Genomic DNA, 6,627 nt, shown 5'->3' on the forward strand with positions numbered 1-6,627 from the left:
TGTCTTCATGAAATTAGACAAGGAACAAAGAAACCTTTCCAATACAAACATTTGCAATATTTTTAAAGATAAAAGTCCTACAAATACTACTATTTACGTATGTTTAAAATATTTCTATAGTTCTAGCACATTCAAAGACACATTGAATTAATTTAAACCTAAATGACATGGCTCAATACTCAATGCCTTGGCCTACACTTGATGCTCCCTTAGTTAAGACAAAATGGTTTCCCACAATAGATATTGACTTTGTCATAGATGGGTTACCCACATATGAAGGAGGACATATGATGAGTGTAAAATCTTGGATTGATTTGAATAGTCCACTAGGATCTATCCTTGTACAAACATATTGAGTGAAAAAATAGGGTGGCCTCTCAATGTTAAGGTGACTAGTAAGAGTTTTGTTCCTAACACCCCTCTACACCTAATATACGATGGAGGCCTTGGAACCATAAGAATACCTTAAGTGTACCAACCTAGTGATTTTGTGATGGTCTCAATCCCACAATTAATCTCACCAAGTGAAGTCAAGTGTAATTCCCCCCAAGGCTTTTTCCTTGTCAAGAGTTTTGATTATAGTGGGTTGTATTGGCTAGATTTTTCTTGTTCCTACTTTGTCTCATTCCTGTTGGTATCTTTCCACCAATAGAAACCCTCTAAAGGTAAAATATCACTAGGGTATTAAACAAAATGAAACCACACCAAGGAGGTCACGATTTCCTATTTACCAAGAACATAAAGAGCATACCATCATATTCCCCAATGCTTCCCTCAAACATGTGAAAACTTAATTAAGATGACTAAGGAGTTAAATATACAAACCACTTTCTTGAACCAATGATGAGTCAATGTTTTTTATTCACCAAGAATGTGAAGATCATACTCTCCTATCAACAATGCAACCCTACAAATCAGTTGCATATGCCTATGAAAATGATACAACTACAATATGTTGCACTTGAATTGAAATGAAGTCATACAAAAATCCTTCTTCTTTTTTCTTTTTTCTTAGTAAACCCTGCAACAATGTTCCTACCCCTTTTTGTAATTTTTCCTTTAGTGATGTAAGAAAGTAATGTAGGCCCCTCCAAATCAAACAAGGGTTAGGGCATCAAAATAATCAATGGAATTCAAAATGGCCCTATAAAACCACTATTATCATGTGTTAGAAAGCCAATATATCCAAATATGAAAACTTCAAAAATTAAAATTTCACTCTAAAACCCAAATTTGGCAATTAAAATAGGTATAATAATAGGTCAGTTGATCCAATCTCGTATGATACTTCCAAGCATATGGAAAATACTTCTACCTAGTATGATACCGTGTATCAAATAATACAACACTTTCCACAATAGTAGTATAACATAATATAGAATACTAGTGCAATGATTAAACTAGCCTTGAATTGTATCCCTTTACATAATGTATCCTATGATCAAAAAGAAAGTATCACACAATATTTATGGGTGGAATATTAGAATCTGAACCTCCAAATGCAAAAAGAAAAAAAAAATATCAAAATGGATCAAAACAATGTTGTCTATTCCCACTATGGACACCAAAAAATATATGTCAGAAATGTAGACACACTTCTACAGACTCTTATTCTCAAGAATACACATGATTAAGAGCATCTCAAGAGGTGACATGTAGCTTTCTAACTATGGTGTGTATGTGTGTAATAGTAGTATGCTTGCTCTCAAATGAACCTGGTTAGGAAAACCTTACAAGATGCGCCATATAATGAGAGATTCAATAGAGTAGAGGCAAGAATGCTAATATCAAAGAGTCCAAATTTGCAATGAAAATGTAACTTAAATGAGAGATGCAATAACTAAGCTAACAGATGTAAATGGAAACTAAAAATAAAAATAATGAAATTATCCAATACCTGGTAGATGTACTATGTTGCCCAAGATAGAGAAAAAAGAAAACTAAGCTAAGAATGCCATGAAGCCATAATGCAAGTAAACCAAGTGAATACAAAGTGGGTGCGAAGTGAATGCAAGAAGAGTGCTCCAAATTCTCTAAAATCCCCAAGTAAACCTACTAGATAGAAATATCATTAGTGAATAAGAGGTGACAGAGTGAGGAGAGAGAGCCTCCTTTTAAAGATATATGGATTATAGAGATTCAGAGGCAAAATTAGTGGTATAGAATGAGCCTTGAGTAATCCATGTATGCAAGAGTCTCACCAAAGAAAGATCAACAATTGTATTTAAGAGATAAAATATGTGTGGAGGAGAATATATATTTCACACACCTTGGAAAGTGTAACCCTAATGTGAGAAAAAATTCCTTTTATTTTATTTTAAAATAGGAATGATACTTTTCATGTACACATTTAGGATAAGTGAGATTTGAGGGACCTTATATAATTAAAAGAGAGTAATTTCTTTCAATTAAATAATAAATTTAGGAAAGGTGGTCGAACCATAGGATAAAATTGAAATAATAGAAAAGTGATGATTTGGTGCAGAATAAGTGATGGATAAACTAAACAAAAATTCTAGAAAAGAGGTCTTACAGTCTAGATGGCCATTTTTGGGTGATTATAGGACTAAGTTGATAGTTTTATGCACATAAAATGACGTCAATGTAGTCTTGACATGAAAAGTTTGGTCATGATTTTTTTTGTGCATAATAAAAAATTTGTAAGATAATTCCAAACATGATTTTATTTCAAGGTGTAGTGTTCTTTTTACTATCAGTTCCTACCTCTACTTGTGAAGATTGGCACATTTTAATAGCTAACAAAGAATCACATGTTATATATGAAGAATCTCTAAACCCATAATTATAATTCACCTACATAGGAAATATATGAACCTACTTACATCATAATAACCTAGTAGTCCATTTAGAAGTAAAATATCATGGCCATATACTGTCTAAAATAGATGCCTCTAAACCATTAGTTGTTAGAGGCATGGATGCATTAACTAAAATCCATGAAAGGCCTACCATATCATGGTCAAGATCTTAAAGGAAAATACCATCAACCAAGTATTGTTAGAGAGATCATGAAGAGGTTTCTGTAATGTCCTAGTTTGAATATTGAATTTGCCAAGAAGGATGAGATCTCCTAGAGATATGTAATAGGTGATGTTAGCACATAGGCCTAGGAAAGAAGAACCATTCAAGTGTACTGTAGAAAGAGAAAACCCTACTATTCTATGGGTGGGGAGTAAAAAATTTCAAAATAAGTGTCATGGTGTAGAATTGCCTCCACAAACATGAAACCACAAGAAAGAAACTAGAGATTCATCCCCAAGTGGGAATATCATGCCAATGTCTCTATTGAAAATCTCTATTCCTCCATACAATACAAGTAATTATAAGCCATAGATTTTACCACACAACAAGACAATAAGAAGATTCTAAAAAATTATGTTGGAGTTCACCACACACCTTTCTTCTCTTGTTTTAGAATAATTGTATTTAGTTAGTTGGATAATTGTCCCTTCCTTGATATCTTAGTTTTTATAGAGGGGCTATACTTTGTAGCTATATATTTATGAACATCATTTTAATATCTCCAATTTATACCATTGAAATTCACTAGTCCTACCTCCAAATATTTCTATCGAGAACACTTGTACTTGAGGATATAATCATGCATTACCCTACATCATATAAGATTTCATTTTATGAGAGACGTAATAGCTCATAAGTTTGAAGCCAATAGGTGTTGAAAACTAAAATTGGAATGATTGTTATATTTTCATTGATGTCAAACCTACTAGTGAGACATTTTTCTATCTAATATAAGTTTCATATATATTTGATTGATGAAGAGGATTTGATAGGTTATTCATAAAAAAAGTGTCTAGAGGAAAGGTTGACTTATTAAGAGGAAACTACGTAAGGGCACTTGATTAGTTGGACTTTGACAAGATAAACTAATTTTTTAAATCATGTTCCAAGAAGAGAACACACTCAATAATCTAATTCTTATGTTTAGACTTCAAATAATCTCAACAATATTTTAGGCTTCATTAATGTGTTATCGTAATATTGTCCCAAATTTCCAATTTTTTGAAATTGAAGTTTTCTAGATTTTTTTTTGATTTCTTAAAATGATTTAAGATTTCCAACAATTAAAAATCTTTTTACTCACTAAATATCTTCTTTTGTTAAATTTACTATGGTCAATATGTATGTATGCCCTAATATTTGGATTTTAAATACACATTGTATTTGTAGTGGTTATTTTGTTTTGATTGGTTTTCAAATTGTTTTATTTTTTAGGAAAGAAATATTATTATTTCTGAATTGAAGTACAAATTCATGAGAAGAATTCATGAACACAAGTTCAATTCTCCTTATAAAGACATAGGAAACACAAAGTAGCTCAAGTGAATTGGTTTAAAAATGTGCATAGTTCAACCACAAGGTGAAACAATATTGGTGATTAGTCCAATAATTTTACAAGACACATTTTTTATTCTTTGACATGATGAGTATATTGTTTTTCATTTGAAAATAGAAAATGGGTATTAAGAACAAACCAATTCAAATGTAGTGTGGTTTATGAATGATAAATTGATGGAAAAAAAAGGTTACTTCTCTATTGGTTTGACATTTTGGATTGGACAAATTCTGAATTGTTTCAATGAAACATTGTTTGATGTGATGATGATAGTGATTCTAATTAGAATATTTAACTCTTATTTTTACCTTAGAAATTTTAATTATAATGTTACAATAAAAGTAGTGAAACTTTCAAAGATTTATACAAGAATTATATTTTTAGTTGAAACAAAAATAGATATGATTTAAATTGACAAATGTTAAATGTCAATCTATGTTTATACATTTATAATTTACTTTTTTTATAACAATTTGAGAATTGACAATTTTAAATTTTATTTTTCTTTTGCATTAAAAGATTACATAAATTTTTTCATTTTGTTATATAAATTGGTAGTTTATATTGGAAATTCCATTACATTGTACATGGAATTGTCTTTTACAAACATTTTTATAGTTTTCTATAAAATTGTATTTTCTCCCTCCCAATAGTGTAAATTGTTTATATTTTATCTTTAGAAGAAAACAAGTGACATGCAATAATATTTATGTCACAAACCATGTAGTGAATTTACATTTGATATTTCCACAAATATATATTATAGATATGCACATTATTTATTTTTCATTCTTTTTGTTGTTGGAATTAAGAAGCATCCCAAATGAGGGCAAACCAATAACAAAAAATAATAACTGTCTGAAGATAGGTTGGTATTTACTACCACAAGATTACCCCACCAACTTTTGAAATTTCAAAAAAACCTTCTCTAACCATAATAGTGAAGTAAATACTACCATAAGTAGTGAGAGTCTTAACTATATACAAAAACATGGCCAACAGATATATATTGGCCCTACTATCAGTCTAGAGATAAAAAACCAAATGGTGCTCAAAAGCTCAAAGAATAACTAAGTAGAATAATAAACAAAAAGGAATATAAACACACCAGCAAGGGAACCAACACTAGTTTCTTAGATTTTCCATTAGTAGGTGAAGCTAGTCATCAACTAGGATGCCATATAGGGAGATATTTGTCTCCACCTTCTTATCATCAGTTCCCTAGTCTTTGTTGCTTTATATTATGTAGAGAGTAGTGGCCATTGAGTGCATGATGAGTACTAAAAAACTATATACATCTACTTGAGAGTATATCATAGTCATTAATATGTACTTGAGAGTAGGAGGTGGATTGTGTGTGTGTGTGTGAGAGAGAGAGAGAGAGAGAGGGAGGGAGGGAGGGAGGGAGGGGGGGGGGAGGGAAGAGAGAGAGAGAGAGAGGAGGGGGGGGGGGGTGGGGGGAGAGGGAAGGGATAAATGAGAGAAAGTGTGAGAGAAGAGGGATAGATGTCAAGATTTTGAAGCAGAAAGAGTTTAATAAGATTAAAATAGTGGGAGAGAGAGAGAGAGAGAGAGAGAGAGAGAGAGAGAGAGAGAGAGAGAGAGAGATGTGGTAGGAAGGGACATGTGAGAGAAAGTGTGAGACAGGAGGAAGGGGATGACATTAATGAAATACAGATAAAAGGAAAATAGAATGATTAGATTGTGGAAGAAAGAATTAGAGAGAATGAAAGTGAATAATTAGGGGAACATAGGTGTGTATTTTAAAGAGAGAGATATGAGGTAAATAGGAGGAAGAATGTGTGTGTGTGTGTGTGTGTGTCTATATATATATATATATATATATATATATATATATATAGATATATGTATGTATGTATGTATGTATGTATGTATGTATGTATGTATATGTATGTGTGTATCTATGTATATATCTATATATGTATATTTATATATATATATACATATATAACCTATATGTATACATACATCTATATAGATATATGTCTACATATAAACACACATAGATGTATATGTATATATATATATACACACACACATATATACATATATGTGTGTGTGTGTAGATATATATCTATATACATATATTCACACACATACACACACACACACACATAGATAGAAAAATAGTTAGAGAGAGGGGAGGGAAGACTATACAAGAGAGTAATTATGGGGCATATATCTATGTGTATTGGAGAGACAGATGGGAAATATATGGTTAAATTAGG

Source organism: Cupressus sempervirens, chromosome 3 (genome assembly GCF_028749045.1).
Source record: "Cupressus sempervirens isolate cs-2001-9-10 chromosome 3, ASM2874904v1, whole genome shotgun sequence".
NCBI lineage: Eukaryota > Viridiplantae > Streptophyta > Pinopsida > Cupressales > Cupressaceae > Cupressus > Cupressus sempervirens.